This window comes from Phocoena phocoena, chromosome 5, assembly GCF_963924675.1.
Source record: "Phocoena phocoena chromosome 5, mPhoPho1.1, whole genome shotgun sequence".
Lineage (NCBI taxonomy): Eukaryota > Metazoa > Chordata > Mammalia > Artiodactyla > Phocoenidae > Phocoena > Phocoena phocoena.
In genome coordinates, this window is record NC_089223.1 from 108,524,156 (window position 1) to 108,541,933 (window position 17,778).

General features: G+C 41.4%; 1 non-coding gene across 1 annotated transcript; it reads right to left on the bottom strand.

The window, feature by feature from the left end:
* Positions 1–17,228: 17,228 nt before the first annotated feature.
* LOC136124029 (small nucleolar RNA SNORA70) lies at positions 17,229–17,363 on the bottom strand. The gene has a single exon (XR_010655970.1). It is a non-coding gene; the product is annotated as a small nucleolar RNA SNORA70 (small nucleolar RNA).
* Positions 17,364–17,778: the final 415 nt, after the last annotated feature.

Below are 17,778 nucleotides of genomic sequence, written 5' to 3' on the forward strand. Positions count from 1 at the left end.
TCAGGAACCTACATACTGTTCTGCATAGTGGTTGTATCAGTTTACATGCCCACCAACAGTGCAAGAGGGTTTCCTTTTCTCCACACCGTCTCCAGCATGTATTGTTTGTAGATCTTTTGATGATGGCCATTCTGGCTGGTGCGAGGTGATACCTCATTGTAGTTTTGATTTGCATTTCTTTAATGATTAGTGATGTTGAGCATCCTTTCATGTGTTTGTTGGCAATCTGTGTATCTTCTATGGAGAAATGTCTGTTTAGGTCTTCTGCTCATTTTTGGATTGGGTTGTTTGTTTTTTTAATATTGAGCTGCATGAGCTGCTTGTATATTTTGGAGATTAATCCTTTGTCAGTTGCTTCGTTTGCAAATATTTTCTGATGGTTGTCTTTTTGTCTTGTTTATGGTTTCCTTTGCTGTGCAAAAGCTTTGAAGTTTCATTAGGTCTCATTTGTTTATTTTTGTTTTTATTTCCATTTCTCTAGGAGGTGGGTCAAAAAGGATCTTGCTGTGATTTATTGTCATAGAGTGTTCTGCCTATGTTTTCCTCTAAGAGTTTTAGAGTGTCTGGCCTTACATTTAGATCTCTAATCCATTTTGAGTTTATTTTTGTGTATGGTGTTAGGGAGTGTTCTAATTTCATCCTTTTACATGTACCTGTCCAGTTTTCCCAGCACCACTTATTGAAAAGGCTGTCTTTTCTCCACTGTATATTCAATCAAGGTAGCTTTATAAAAGTAATGTTACTGTTCTAAAAAGTACTTACATAATTCATTTAACTTTTAAAAATCAAGAATTTATTAGCACTCAGGCAAGTTCTTTCTGCCAGTTTTCAAATAGTTGAGCCTTTTTGGGGCATATATTTTGTTACAGTGTATTTATTTTAACTGAAATATAAATCTTTATGTTAATTAGTCCTCAGATTTCTGGGTTTTATCAAATATACATCTTTCCTTGGGTTTACTGGAAAAACCTGCTAGTTGTATACATAAGTTTTGTCCTAATCCTTGTGTTATTTGGATTTGGGACTTGTAGAAACATGTAGTTAGCTTACTTGTTTGCTTTTTGATACTGTTTTCTTAAAAGCAAGAAGACATTATTTCAAATAAGTGAAATAAATTTGGGGTCACTAACATAACCAGAAGGACTGGCAGCTATAATTCTTTATCACATGTGAGCTTTTAAGAAAACTGGGCCCAAGGGCATTTAAGGATACAGAAGTTTTCTGGGCATTCAGGGTCTGCCCTCTATTGGTGAGATGCGCTATTAAAAAAAGCCTTTATCCCTCAGAATTCTGCACTAGGTTGAAATAAGTTTTATCAATTAGACATAGTGTTTATGGGAAGTCAGGTATGAATAAAGTAGAGAACACTTTACACATTTAAAATTTTTTCTTAGTCTGGGACTTGTGGTTAATGCAGCAAGAAGGATTGGGGGAATGCAAAAGAAAATAGACAAGTTAAGGACAATTTTCAGTTTCACATATAGAAGAATATTTACTTTGAAATCTTGAATTGCGTGAAGAATTGGACACCTTTACTGAAGTAGGAGAAATGCCCACTTCATTTTCTTCCATGTACCCAATACAGTATTTCATTTTACATAAATATGTCTTGATCCTTTTTATGTACCAGTTACTCCCTAATAGTAAACCCAGTGCTCTTGTTAGTTATGAATGAGACTCTAAATATTTTGAGACACAAAGTTTTCAGTTCATTGCAGAATACCATCAATTTAAGGGTTTCTAAGTTACAACGAAGTTTAACTTTGTGACACAAAGTTACAATATAACTTCATTGAAATATTAAAGTTTAATGGATCATTACACACAAAAATAAGATTTTCTGCTATTTTGTATTTATATCTTATGTGATCTTTTGCATTAAAAAGTTACTATACGTGAGAAGTCTTGGAGAAGGAAAACACAGTTTAATATATTACACCTATGGACTAAATGCTACATGAGTGGGTTCTGGAACTTAATTGGGTTTACAGATTGACATTTTCATAATGGAAAAACTCTCTTTGGTAATTACTATTCAAAGCTGTGAGTTATTTACCCCTTTGTCCTAGTTGCTTAGCTTGTAGACTTTGGTGCAGTCTGAAGTATAAGTAAATTCCTGTGTTAGCTACATAAAAACCTGTTATTAACACATTTTTAACCAGAGACGTATTATGGCCACAGGTGTTAGATTCTGCAAAAATCCCCTGGTCAATAATTAATAAGCAACTTCAAAGAATACCCAAACCAAAGTTTCTTTATTATGAAGCTCTTTCTTTAAAAAAAAATCCAGCAGAAAAAATGTGCTATATTCCAACCCCTTTAGTTTTAGAGTATCAGCACCACTCCCAGAAAATTAAGTTCACAGCGGTTTCTGGGTACCATGATTTTGGGGGGAGAAAAACAAATCTCCCAGGGTGATACCTATTATCCCTGTATTCAACTTTCCCTTCTCCTCTTCCTCTTCCTTCTTCTTCTTTGTTCTGTCCTCTTGGATGGATGGGTTGAAGAATTATGTACCCCTAAAGATATTGCATTCTAGCCCTCAGTACTTGTGAGTGTGATCTTATTTGGAAATAGGGTGTTTGCAGATGATCAAGTTAAGATGAGGTCCTTAGGGTGGATCCTAATCTAATATGATTGAGTCCTTATAAAGAGGGGAAATTTACACAGAGAGACAGATGCCTAGAGAGGGAAGACCATGGGAAGACACACGGAGAATGGCACCTACCAGCCAAGGAACATCCAAGGATACCAGAAACTGGGAACCCTTTGAAACCATCAAGATGCCAGTTTTCTCGTATGGACACCAAGGGGGGAAAGCGGCAGGGGTGGGTGGTGGTGGTGGGATGAATTGGGAGACTGGGATTGACATATATACACTAATATATATAAAGTAGATAACTAATAAGAACCTGCTGTATAAAAAAATAAATAAAATAAAATTTAAAAAAATTTTTAAAAAGATGCCAGTTTTCTGTTTTGTATGTTTACTTTTTGGTTCCCTATGTACCCCAGCATCCATTCACATCCTTTACCTCCTGTTTCCCCACTTTTTTATGAGTTTGATTTTGGTTTTCTGAAAGTTACCTTCATTAGTGTCCTGGAATACACTGAAAATCATTCTTCCTTACATTTCACTGACACTATACTGCTTTTCCCCAGGTAGGTTCTGCTTGCTTACATTTTATATGTGAAGGTTTCCTCAGCACTTCAGATAACATGTACTGTATAAAATCCAAATGTAATTATTCTTAGAAGACACTATACAGTGAGGATTGTTAAATGGAAGCTTTTATTATAATTACCAACCTCACATGATACATGGTAGTACATATATACTTTGATTCCTCTCTCTTCCTTCACTGGGAAAAGGCTGGTGAATTGAGGAGAATCTTAGAGTCATTCCACTAAAAAGTGTTCTAATTCAGAATATGTTAAGCATTAACTAAATTTATTCTGTCAGTTTTTTCATTATCTGATTCATGTCTCTCATTAACGATTTTAGTATAAAATAGTTGCATTTTCTCAGAGTATAGTAAGTATAACAAAAACAGAACCTTAAACACGTAATGAGGTTTGCTCATTTTTTTCTGTCTTAATTTTATCCTTGTATATTTTGGGATATGAATCAGCTGCTTCTATACCACAGGATTGGTTCTTGTGATTTCTGCTGTCCTGAGACCCCAAAGCACACACATACATATTTACATACGACATTTACATTTATACTTATATATATGTGTGCATTGATGTCTGGGTCCATAGTTGCATTTGAAGTTTGTGTCAGTTTAGCCACTATAATTGGCTTCTTCCTGCTCTCAGATTTACTCTGGCAAAGAAATAGATTATATTATATAAAAGGAGAGGCATGTTGGACTAGCTTTTGCAAATGGGAAACTCATCAAGAGATAGTGACCCAATTTACTCTGGAATTTGTTATGTGTGATGGAAGGACAGAAAACCTTTTTAGCAAGTAGAGTGATTCCTAATTTTGGTTCTGGTCTTAGAGAGGAGGGGGATGATTACCCCTCCAGCTCCCAGTTGTTAGGAGCAGGTATCTGTAGCCTCCTCCCATGAATCCAGCCACATCCCATTTCAACACTCTTTTTTTTAAATTTTTGAATTGTATTTTATTATTTTTTTAATTTTCAGGATCAGAAAATTTAATATTGATATAATACTATTATCTAATCCACAGTCCATATCCAAACTTTATGTCTTCCTCCAATATGTCCTTATAGCATCCCCCTCACCCCACCCCAGTCTGGGATTCATTCTGGTAACATGAATTGCATTTTGCTATTGATTTACTCTTTGATCTGGAGCAGTTCCTTGGCCTCTCTCATGTTTCTTGGCATTGACACTTTTTAAAAATTTTTTAAAATTTTATATTTTCTATATGGCACGTTCTTATTAGTTATCCATTTTATACATATTAGTGTATATATGTCAATCCTAATCTCCCAGTTCATCCCACCAGCACCACCCACCCCCGCCGCTTTCCCCCCTTGGTGTCCATACGTTTCTTCTCTACATCTGTGTCTCTATTTCTTCCTTGCAAACTGGTTCATCTGTACCATTTTTCTAGGTTCCACATATATGGATTAATATACGATATTTGTTTTCCTCTTTCTGACTTACTTCACTCTGTATGACAGTCTCTAGATCCATCCACGTGTCTACAAATGACCCAATTTCGTTCCTTTTTATGGCTGAGTAATATTCCATTGTAGATATGTACCACATATTCTTTATACATTCGTCTGTTGATGGGCATGACCTGGCTATTGTAAATAGTGCTGCAATGAACATTGGGGTGCATGTGTCTTTTTGAATTATGGTTTTTTCTGGGTATATGCCCAGTAGTGGGTCATATGGTAGCTCTTTTTTTAGTTTTTTAAGGAACCTCCATACTGTTCTCCATAGTGGCTGTATCAATTTACATTCTCGCCAACAGTGCAAGAGGGTTCCGTTTTCTCCACACCCTCTCCAGTATTTATTGTTTGTAGATTTTCTGATGATGCCCATTCTAACTGGTGTGAGGTGATACCTCATTGTAGTTTTGATTTACATTTCTCTAATAATTAGTGATGTTGAGCAGCTTTTCATGTGCTTCTTGGTCATCCGTATGTCTTCTTTGGAGAAAGGTCTATTTAGGTCTTCTGACCATTTTTGGACTGGGTTCTTTGGTTTTTTTAATATTGAGCTGCATGAGCTGTTTACATACTTTGGAGATTTATCCTTTATCTGTTGATTCATTTGCAAATATTTTCTCCCATTCTGAGCGTTGTCTTTTCATCTTATTTGTAGTTTCCTTTGCTTTGCAAAAGGTTTTAAGTTTCATTAAGTCCCATTTATTTTTGTTTTTATTTCCATTACTCTAGAAGGTGGATCAAAAAGAATCTTGCTGTGATTTATGTCAAAGAGTGTTCTTCCTATGTTTTCCCCTAAGAGTTTTATAGTGTCCAGTCTTACATTTAGGTCTCTAATCCATTTTGAGTTTATTTTTTATGTATGATGTTAGGGAGTGTTCTAATTTAATTCGTTTACACGTAGCTGTCCAGTTTTCCCAGCACCACTTATTGAAGAGACTGTATTTTCTCCACTGTATATCTTTGCCTCCTTTGTCATAGATTAGTTGACCATAGGTGCATGGGTTTATGTCTGGGCTTTCTATCCTGTTCCATTGATCTATATTTCTGTTTTTGTGCCAGTACCATATTGTCTTGATTACTGTAGCTTTGTAGTATAGGCTGAAGTCAGGGACTCTGATTCTTCCAGCTCCGTTTTTTTCCCTCAAGATTGCTTTGGCTATTCGGGGTTTTTTGTGTTTCCATACAAATTGTGAAATTTTTTGTTCTAGTTCTGTGAAAAATGCCATTCGTAGTTTGGTAGGGATTGCATTGAATCTGTGGATTGCTTTGGGTAGTACAGTCATTTTCACAATATTTATTCTTCCAACCCAAGAACATGGTATATCTCTCCATCTGTTTGTGTCATCTTTGATTTCTTTCATCAGTGGCTTATAGTTTTCTGAGTACAGGCCTTTTACCTCCTTAGGTAGGTTTATTCCTAGGTATTTTATTCTTTTTGTTGCAATGGTGAATGGGAGTGTTTCCTTAATTTCTCTTTCTGATCTTTCGTTGTTAGTGTATAGATATGCAAGAGATTTCTGTGCATTAAATCTGTACCCTGCAACTTTACCAAATTCATTGATTAGCTCTAGTAGTTTTCTACTGGAACTCTCTGTGCTTCCTGGACTTTGGTGGCTGTATCCTCTCCCATTTTAGGGAAGTTTTGGACTATAATCTCTTCTAATATTTTCTCGGGTCCTTTCTCTGTCTCTTCTCCTTCTGGGACCCCTATAATGCGAATGTTGTTGTGTTTAATGTTGTCCCAGAGGTCTCCGAGGCTGTCTTCATTTCTTTTCATTCTTTTTTCTTTATTCTGTTCTGCAGCAGTGAATCCCACCATTCTGTGTTCCACGTCACTTATCCGTTCTTATGCCTCAGTTATTCTCCTATTGATTCCTTCTAGTGTATTTTTCATTTCAGTTATTATATTGTTCATCTCTGTTTGTTTTTTAATTCTTTTTTTTAATTTGTCTATTTATTTTTGGCTGCATTGGGTCTTCATTGCTGTTCACAGGCTCCCTCTAGTTACGGTGAGCAGGGGCAACTTTTTGTTGCAGTGGGCGGGCCTCTCATTGAGGTGGCTTCTCTTGTTGCAGAGCACAGGCTCTAGGCACAAGGGCTTCAGTAATTGTAGCACGCGGGCTCAGTAGTTGCGGCTCAGGGGCTCCAGAGCACAGGCTCAGCAGCTGTGGTGCATGGACTCAGCTGCTTTGCAGCATGTGGGATCTTCCCGGACCAGGGCTCAATCCCACATCCCCTGCATTGGCAGGCGGGCTCTCAACCACTGCGCCACCAGGGAAGCCCTGTTCTTTAATTCTTATAGGTGTTTGTTCTTTAATTCTTTAGGTCTTTGTTAAGCATTTCTTGTTTCCTCTCGATCTTTGCCTCCATTCTTTTTCTGAGGTCCTGGATCATCTTCACTAACATTATTCTGAATTCCTTTTCTGAAAGGTTGCCTATCTCCACTTCATTTGTTTTCCTGGGGTTTTATCTTGTTCCTTCATCTGGTACAAAGTCTCTGCCTTTTCATTTTGTCTATCTTTCTGTGAATGTGGTTTTCCTTCCCTAGGCTGCAGAATTGTAGTTCTTCTTGCTTCTGCTGTCTGCCCTCTGGTGGATGAGGCTATCTAAGAGGCTTGTGCAAGCTTCCTGATGGGAGCGGCTGGTGGTGGGTAGAGCTGGCTGTTGCTCTGGTGGGCAGAGCTCAGTACAATTTTAATCTGCTTGTCTGCTGATGGGTGGGGCTGGGTTCCCACTCTGTAGATTGTTTGGCTTGAGGTAGCCCAGCACTGGAGCCTACCTGGCTCTTTGGTGGGGCTAATGGCAGACGCTGGGAGGGCTCATGCCAAGGAGTACTTCCCAGAACTTCTGCTGCCAGTGTCCTTGTGCCCAGCGTGAGCCACAGCCACCCCCCGCCTCTGCAGGATACCCTCTAATTTACCCAAAGAATTCCTTTTTGTCTTATTTTCACAGACCTTGGCAGCAGCCCTCTGTGACTACTTGTTGAGCTGAACTGATGGAGAAGAGTTTGCTCACAGTGCCCACGTGATATAGAGCTAAGGACCCAGTTAGGTTTGGACGGGTTGGTGGATCACTTAGATTCATGCTGCTGGTCTCAAAGGACCTTGAACAAGAGTATTTTCTTGGTTTGTTGCAATATCTATGGTTCAGATACCCCATAGGAGGCTGAACCATACCCACTAGCAGGTAGGTCTGGTTCAGTCTCCTATGGGGTCACTGCTCCTTCCCCTGGGTCCCGATGTGCACACTACGTTATGTGTGCCCTCCAAGGGTGGAGTCTCTGTTCCCCCAGTCCTGTCGAAGTCCCACAATCAAATCCCGCTAGCCTTCAAAGTCTGATTCTCTAGGAATTCCTCCTCCAGTTGCCAGACCCCCAGGTTGGGAAGCCTGACGTGGGGCTCAGAATCTTCACTCCAGTGGGTGGACTTCTGTGGTATACACGTTCTCCAGTCTGTGAGTCACCCACCCAGCAGTTATGGGATTTGATTTGATTGTGACTGCACCCCTCCCACCGTCTCATTGCAGATTCTCCTTTGTCTTTGTATTTGGGGTATATTTTTTGCTGAGTTCCAGTGTCTTCCTGTCGATGATTGCTCAGCAGTTAGTTGTGATTCCAGTGCTCTCGCATGAGGGAGTAAGCGCACGTCCTTCTACTCCGCCATCTTGAACCAATCCCTGTTTTTTTTTTTTTCTTTAACTTAAAAAAATTTTTTTTTAATTTATTTATTTTTGGCTGCATTGGTCTTCTTTGCTGTGCGTGGGCTTTCTCTAGTTGCGGCGAGCAGGGTCTACTCTTCGTTGCGATGCAGGGGCTTCTCATTATGGTGGCTTCTCTTGCTGCGGAACACCGGCACTAGGCACACGGGCTTCAGTAGTTGCGGCTTGCGAGCTCAGTAGTTGTGGCTTGTGGGCTGTAGAGCGCAGGCTCAGTAGTTGTGGTGCACAGGCTTAGATCCCCCTGACACGGGGGATCTTCCCAGAGCAGGGCTCGAACCCGTGTCCCCTGCACTAGCAGGCGGATTCTTAACCACTGCGCCCCCAGGGAAGCCCAGGGTTTCCGTTTTGTAATGTGCAACTGAGAAGTAACTCACAGGGTGATTATAAGGAATAAATGGGATAATGTATGTGATGCCTTAGCATGATGGGATGAGGTACACACTCATTAAATGACATCTATTACTATTTATGCTTTACCCATAGAATTCCTTTTTGTCTTATTTTCACAGGCCTTGGCAGCAGCCCTCTGTGACTACTTGTTGAGCTGAACTGATGGAGAAGAGTTTGGTCACAGTGCCCACGTGATATAGAGCTATGGACCCAGTTAAGTTTGGACGGGTTGGTGGATCATTTAGATTCATGCTGCTGGTCTCAAAGGACCTTGAACAAGAGTATTTTCTTGGTTTGTTGCAAACGTCTTGCTGGTATTAGAAAACAGTCAAGTGCATGTGAATGAGAGGCATCGCCTCTGCAGAGGAAGCATCATTAGTTACTGACTTCTTGCTGAGCTTCAGTGCTGGCTGGATTTTAGTCAAAATGCAAATGTCTTTAAGAGAACAGAACTATGCACTGAATTTCTATATGACAGAAGAGTTTTATGCGTTAACGTTTACTGAGTGTCAATAAAATTCTGTACTATTAACTTAAACAGGAAGAGACTAGGGCTTCCCTGGTGGCGCAGTGGTTGAGAGTCCGCCTGCAGATGCAGGGGACACGGGTTCGTGCCCCGGTCCGGGAAGATCCCACGTGCCGTGGAGCGGCTGGGCCCGTGAGCCATGGCCGCTGGGCCTGCGCGTCCAGAACCTGTGCTCTGGAACGGGAGAGGCCACAGCAGTGAGAGGCCTGTGTACTGAAAAACAAAAACAAAAACAAAAAAAACCAGGAAGAGACTAGTTCATGAAAACCTAGTACCCTAAGCTAGGTGTTAATAATCTCTTTGTGCAGTGCCAGGGTTGGAACACAAAAGTTCAGGGTTATATAAATGTTCTGGCATGTGGAACTGCTCAAGAAAGATACATGAAGTTCTAGCTTGTCCAGTGCTTTGACTAGACTGTACAAGCAACATGGGTGAAAACGTAGCAAAATGCCTCTACTTCAGTGGTTCTTAATGCAGCTGCCTTTGATGGCCTTTCCTCTAATTGTTCATTCCTGAGAGTTCCATATCTTTCTCCTGTCAACAAAGATAGTTAACTATCTTTACACAGGAAACTTGCTAAGTGTCTTCAGAGATGGTGATATTCATTATTTTTGAACTCAAGTTATTAGAGAAAAACTACCTGCAGTGTTATTTACAATAGTCAAGATATGGAAACATCCTAAGTGTCCATCAACAGATGAATTGATAAAGAAGATGTGATATATATATAAGAAAGACAAAATACTGCGTGATCTCACTTATACGTGGACTCTAAAAAGGTTGAGCTTATAAAAACAGAGAGTAGAGTGGTGGTTTCCGGGGCCTAGGGAGTGGGGGAAATGGGTGTAAAGGGTCCAAAGTTTCAGTTATGTAAGGTGCATAAGTTCTGGACGTCTAGTGTACAGTCTAACGTATAGTCTAATGACTATAGTTGATAACACTATAGTCTCACCACGCACACAAATGGTAACCCTATAGGGTGACGAATATGATAATTAGCTTGATTGTGGCAATTATTTCACAATATATACATATATCAAAACATCATATGGTATACTTTAAATATATACAATTTTTATTGTCAGTTATATCTCAATAAAGCTGGGTTGGGGGGAGAAGAAAGCTACTTATCATTCTCATTAGCTCTCCCATCAGAATTGGTGCTTAGGTGTATACAGATGCTTTTGTGACAGTAAAGCCATCACTGAAATGCAAGAGAAAGCATTTAGCTTTTAAGGACCGATATCTCACTTTATTCATATAGAATGGAACCTTCTAATCACTGCAGTCTTTCCACTAAGATAGTAGATATGCAGGGCTTCTGTTCTGAAGAGAATAATAGCTCTTATTTACTGAGTACTAACTCTGGGCCAGGCTCTGACCTAAGCATGTGTATGTATTAACTCACTAAATATATGTATTAACTCACCACCTTGAGGGAGTGAAATCATTCCCATTTTACAAACTAGGACACTGAGGCCCACTGAGATGAGATAAATCTCAGTGGGCCTCAGTGTCCTAGTTTGTAAAATGGGAATGATTTCACTCCCTCAAGGTGGTGAGTTCAAATACATATCATTTCAGTGAGTTAAGAAAACACTTGCTTATGCCAGAGCCTGCCCAAAGTGAAGTACTCAGTAAATAAACTATTATTCTCTTCCAAGAAACTCAGAAGAAAATGATGAGACTTCAGAATAGATTATTTCCTGTGCAAAACATCTCATGGAAGTACATGCTAAAAAGGCCTTTGGAACATTGTGTGTTTTGGGGGTTTTCACGCTTTATTTCTTGGTGTAGGACAATGTCCTAAGAGTTAGGAGACTCTGGTACTCGGCTCCACTAGTAAAAGCTGTGTCGTCTGGGCCAGCCTTCCTCTTTGAATCTTTTCTCAAAAGAAATGTTAATACTGTTACTCATCTTGTATAGTTATTTGGAGAGTCAGATATAATTGATATGGAAATGATTTAGGGACTTCCCTCAGGGTGCAGTGATTAAGACTCCGTGCTCCCGGGCTTCCCTGGCAGCACAGTGGTTAACAATCCACCTGCCAGTGCAGGGGACACGGGTTCAAGCCCTAGTCCGGGAAGATCCCACATGCCGTGGAGCATCTAAGCCCGTGCTCCACAACTACTGAGCCTGTGCTCTAGAGCCCGCGAGCCACAACTACTGAGCCTGCATGCCACAACTACTGAAGTCCACACAACCTAGAGTCCACACGCTGCAACTACTGAAGCCCTTGTGCCTAGAGCCCATGCTGTGCAACAAGAGAAGTCACCACAATGAGAAGCCCGCGCACCGCAACAAAGAGTAGCCCCCGCTCACTGCAACTAGAAAAAGCCCGTGTGCAGCAATGAAGACCCAACACAGCCAAAAATAAATAAATTTAAATGAATAAAAAAGACTTCCTGCTCCCAATGCAGGGGGCCCAGGTTCGATCCCTGGTCAGGGAACTAGATCCCACATGCATGCCGCAACTAAGAGTTCACATACTATAACTAAGGAGCCCGCCTGCCGCAACTAAGACCCAGAGCAACCAAATAAATAAGTTAATTAAAAAATGGTTTAAATATACTAAATTCTATGTAAATATAAAGTGATATTATTGCTGTTTACTGTCACTAGTCACATGTGGAATCATGGCATCTCAGAGAGGGAAGAAATGGTAGAGGCACCAAGTACCTCCCAGAGGGCAGAGGGGTGGAGCTGTAACGCGGTAACTGTCCTGCATTAAGATCCTCGCGTCGTCACTTATTTCTGGATAACCAGTGATCCAAGTTCTCTGAGTCTCAGCTTTTTTATTTGTAAAAGAGAAAGGGAGATAGAATAGTCTAGGAAACTCCACAGTTATTCAACACCATATGGCTAGGATATTTGATATTTTGTTCATATACCCATCATTTCAGCCACAGGTGGAGTAAACAACTCTTTCTTCCACAGTCTATGTCAGTGTGCCTATTGGCTCAATCTGCGACTTGATATACAGGCTCAATATAAACGTAGCTCACCTGCTTTTCTTATTCTCATATTCCAACCTCCCCTTCCATTTGCAAGTACAAACTCATAATTTAACCAGAAAAACTGTTTCTGGTTGACTGCCTATTATGTGCTCTGCTGAAACACATTTCCCACATGGGACGTTATTACTCTTGGATTTTGCCATTGCCTTGAATGATGGATTTGAGTCGACACTCAAATCAAGTTCCTATTCAAGCAAAGAAGTGAATCCTAGTACATTTTAGAGCGGAGATGTGAGAGGGGATTGAGGACAGCAATGAAGATGAAAAAGAGGAATGGAAAGGCGTGCCAAAGAGTGAGGTGTTACCGACGAGGACATCTTTGAATACAGTCACTCCTTGGAGCAGCTCCTGTGGTAGGAATGTTGACTGAACAATAAGACACAAGGCACACGGACTGCCTGCATGCCTGGGCTCTGGCAGTGTTGATTTAGATCAAATAATGCTCTAGTGCAGCATTTTCCAAGCTGTGTTCTCTGGAGACTGTATCCTTTATCTTTTTCATGGACATTCCAGTACATATTCTTTTTTTTAAAATTTTTATTTATTTATTTTTGGCTGCATTGGGTCTTCATTGCTGTGTGTGTGCTTTCTGTAGTTGCGGAGAGCAGGGGCTGCTCTTTGTTGCCGTGTGCGGGCTTCTCGTTGCGGTGGCTTCTCTTGTGGAGCACGGGCTCTAGGCACGCGGGCTTCAGTAGTTGTGGTGCACGGGCTCAGTAGTTGTGGCGCACGGGCTTAGTTGCTCCGCATGTGGGATCTTCCCGGACCAGGGATAGAACCTGTGTCCCCTGCAGTGGCAGACGGATTCTTAACCACTGTGCCACCAGGGAAGCCCATGTTCTTATATTTAGTGATTTTATTTGTGGAATACCCATTATTATTTCATAGGACATTGTTTTCTAGAGAACACTACTTGGTCCAAAAGAAATGAGGAATAGCTCCCCCAAGTCGTTTTTCCTTTTGCTATTTGATGTTGATATTGATTTGATATTGATGTTGCAAGAGGCAGAAAAGAACGTGCCTATAAAATTATGTTACCATGTCTGAGTCAATGAAACAGTCATGCGATTTTTAACAAGAATTATAAGCTCACTCTTGCATATTTTCATGCACGGTTGCTCATATTATCCTTGGATGGTTTGTTCTGTATCCCTTTGGGTTATTGCTTTCACTCACTTATTTATTCAACGAATATTTAATGAGTGCCAACCCTTTGCCAGGCATTGTGCTGGACATTCAGGACTTAAGAGCAAACAACACAGACATCCCTCTCTGTGGAGCAGTCCCGTGAAAAAGTGCTGTGGGAAATGATATCCGAGATGTAAAGGGAGCACAGAGGTAGCAATGTCTAAATTGAGACATGAGGGATAGGTAGGAGTTAGGGAGGTAAAGTGGGGTTTTAGGTGAAGAAGGGGTGAGAAAGTGACAGACTGGGGCTCTGCCCATGACAGAGAAGACCCTGTTAAAGAACTGAAAAACAAGGGCAGGTTGTCTAGATAAAGTGCAGGGGACAGACTGATGAGAGGCTGGGCCAGAGAACTAGCTATGGACTGAGTAAGAAGGAGCTTGTAAACCAAAATGAGAAATTTGAAATTTATCCTGAGAGAACTGAAGAGCTTCAGTGTAAAAAGTTTTAAGAAGGGAAAGATCATTCTGGCTACAATGGAGGGCAAAACCAACTTTGTGAGAGCTGTTACTATAGTGATGCAGTCAAGAGATACAAGTTACCTGGCCTCAGATTGTCACCATGGAAATGCCATGAGGATGGTAAGTCTAATCTATATTGAGCCAGTAGAATTAGCTGGTCATAGACAGTGATTGAGGATGACGAGGTAGAGGGTTGAGTATCATGGGGAAGTTTTGTCTTTGCCAGCTGCGTGAGTGGTGATACGATTCTCTGAGATATAGGGCACGGGAGGGAGAACAGGGTTGGGGGACAGAGGGCAAGTTTAGTTCCGCACACGCTGAGCTGGAGGTTCCTGCTGTACACCCAAAATTATGTAGTTGCAACAAAAACTGAAGTTTGGAGATCTGGAAATATTGGTGGCAACTTAATTCATAGGATTCTAGGCGGTCACTGTGGAGACCATCTAATTTGGTTGTGTGGTAGGGGCAGAGCTTAATGGCGGACTGAGGAATGCATGGGAGGTGAAGAAGTGGGTGTGGTCAGTATATAACTAGTTTCCTGGAAGCTCGTCTTTGAAGGCAAGGTAGGAAAGAGAGGAGGCAGTAGCTGAAGGGGTACCCAGCATTGAGGAAAATCTTGCATGAAAACGAAAGGTATGCAAATATTTTAAAATTCCTTTAGGGCATAGTCTGAAGAAAAGAAGTTGACATAACAGAACAAGATCCCCAGAAGCCTGGGGTGAAAGTAGGGCATTTGGGCAGAGGTTAGACTTAAGGGGGAAGAGCGACATCATTTTCTATTGTACTAGAAGGGAAAGAAGAAATCAAGGATGTAGATGCGGGCCCATTTTCAGTCTTGGTTGGAGGGATTCGAGGGAATCTGTTCTGTGGATTTCTTTCCTTCTCTGAATGCAAGATCAGCTACTGAGAGTGAGAGAGGTGAAGAGGAAAGGAGAGTGGAAAAAGTTTGACATCTTAGTTAAGGAAACACAGAAAGATTTTTGGTTGTTGGGAGTTGATAAATGCACAGGCGAATCTGAAGACTCTGAATTTATGGCGGGACCAATCTGTACCATTATGCGAGTTTCTCCTGTGATGCTGGGTGGACTAGACGAGGTAAAGATGCAGAGAAGGTGGACAGATGGACTATTATAGTATTTGGCTTTTTCCAAATGGACAAATGGAAGAACAATGGGATAACAGACTTATTGGCATTGGTGTAGATGAGAATTTGAACCGTGTAACCTAAGTTGGAGAGGGGAGGAAGTGGAGTTGTGTGGGACCTGATAGGAAAGAGGCTAAGAGAGCAAAGGGAATGGAAACCATTATAAGGTTCAAGAACAAGTATAGTGGGAGTTATTGGGTGTGAAGTTCTGGCAAAATAAGGAGAGGGCTCAGAATGAGATGTTTCAATGTATTATTCCAGAGTTGGAGCAGTTCCAGGGGTTGACAAAATCAGTGTGTGAGGGGAGTGGGTGGTAGAATTGGAGGGCGCAAAAAGTCACTAGAAACGAGGTCTGAGAAGGTAACGTACTAAGGTGTTGTTTGCATTGCCCATGTTGATGTTTAAGTCACCTGTGATGGCAGCACTTAGGGTGAAGAAAATCGCCATAAGCCAAAGGCCAAAGTCTTCAGTGAATGAAGGAGAATGACTGGGAGGCCAGGAGATGATTGCTGAGGAAGGGAAAAGTGTGGTAATAACCAAATAATATGAGCCTCAAAGAAGTAGGGCTTTGTAGAATACGGGTGGAGAATTAATCGTCTGGAACCAGCAATGGAGGGGCAATATGCATGCTCAACTTTCTCCCCATCCTTAAGGTACGTGAGGGCTGTTGGAGAATTAGCAGTTTCCACTTGAGAGAGTTGTCCAAGGGTGAGCTCAGAGTTTTAATTAACAGTGATGATGAAAGAAAATTCCCCAGAGAGATTCACAATAAAAAGGAAGGTTGCCATCAGTATATGAATGCCACAAACATTCCATTAAGATAGACTAGATCAGCAGTGGTTCTCCAAGAGTGGACCCTGGACCAAATGCATTATCACCAATGAGGAGGTTGTTAGAAATATAAATTCTCAAGTCCTACCCCAGACCTACTGGACCAGAAACTCAGGGGATGGGGCCCGGCAATGTGTTTTTTTTCAGAAACTCCAGTTGATTCTGATGAACGAAGGAGTTTGAGAATTCCTGGACTTTATCTAGCTTCCTAATATAAAGGGACAATGAAAAGCTAGGAAACATACATTGAGAGAAAGATTTTCAGTAGGTAAATATTTGATGTTTAAATGGATGACAGCACCATGCAGAGTGAGCAAAGGTGCAGAAAGTCCCAAACAAAATCATGCTTTTCAGTTGTCTTTGGCCTGAACCTCCCATCACGATGTGTTTTTTGCTGTTTGACCCTATTCTCCATAGGGGTAGCTCAAATTCTCTCTACTTTCTATAAACTTTTAATCCTCTCTGGCCACCCTATTTCATATAAAACATATTCTTAATTTAGATTTGAAAGAGGTCGTAACACATTTTCCTTTAAGAATTACCTAGAATGTTAGGAACTAGCTGTGTGGGTTGCTTTATCCATTATGTAGATTAACAAAATTGGTACTCCAAGTGGGTTTTGCTGTTGTTGTAACTTTTGTCACTCATTTATTCATTTAAAAATATTTACTGGGAACCTGTGAATTGAGTTCATCCTTGGTTCACCATCTGGTAGAGGAGGTAGATAAACATACAATTATCAACAACTGGATAAGTGGTTTAGCAGTGACACGTAAAAGCAATTATTGGAGCATAGAAGACAGAGAATCTAAACTTGGCAGGAAATAGTGTTTAGGAAGTTGACACATGGGTTAGGTCTTGAAAGAGCAAGAATGCTTTTTTTTTTGGACAGAAAAGTAGGATTTATGGGTGGGTGTGAGTAAGGAGGGGACAGCGCCAAGGCTCTCGCGAGTGCAGGGCCCGCCATTGGTCCAGGGGCCACGACTAGGGACGTATTTGATCCCACAGCCATCCGGGATGAACCGCTTTTCTGCCACCATGTTTTCAAATTCATCCGCATTAAACTTAGTAAATCCCCACTTCTTGGAGATGCCGATCTTCTGACGGCCAGGGAACTTGAACTTGGCCCTGCCGAGGGCCTCAATCACATGCTCCTTTATTCAAAGTTTGGTACGGATGAACGTTATGACTTGGCCTGTGTGGACCCTGGCCACTGTGCCCTGGGGCTTTCCAAAGGCACCGCACATACCTGTCTGGAGCCTAGACTGGGGACAGCATGACAATCGTGAAGGCCCACTGGAAAGGACTCTCTCCAAGGTCCCTCAGGGCAACCCGCACAGGCAACAAGCTGCACGCAGTACTGAGGAGGCTGCTGTTCACAGCCATTGCACACCAGGCCCCCACGAGGAAAAGAGCACCTTCCGCTTAACTGGCTGCAAAAAAAGAGAGCAAGAATTCTTTAGATGAATGGTGGGGATGGGGATAGAGACTGTTTCAGGCCTAGGAAACAGCCAAAGTGATCCTCAAATAGTTTAACATGGGAAAACCTTTGGGTGAGGGTTGCTGACCAGCAAGCAATGATGCTACAAAGCTAGACAGAGTGGGATCACAAAGGCCTTTGTACTTTATACCCAAATAAGTATCTGCATGATAATGGGGGACTGCGGAGGACTGTAAGCAGGGGAATGGCGTGGTTAATGTCCCTGAAGAACTGTTTTCAGTCAAGTTGGTTTTGGCCCATGCACTTGGCTTATAATGAGGAACATTATGAAAAGCTGCTGTAATGTTCATTGTAGGAGTGCCCTAAACGGGCACTAGCAGTGGGCAGTGCCCACTCTAAGAAATCTCACATAA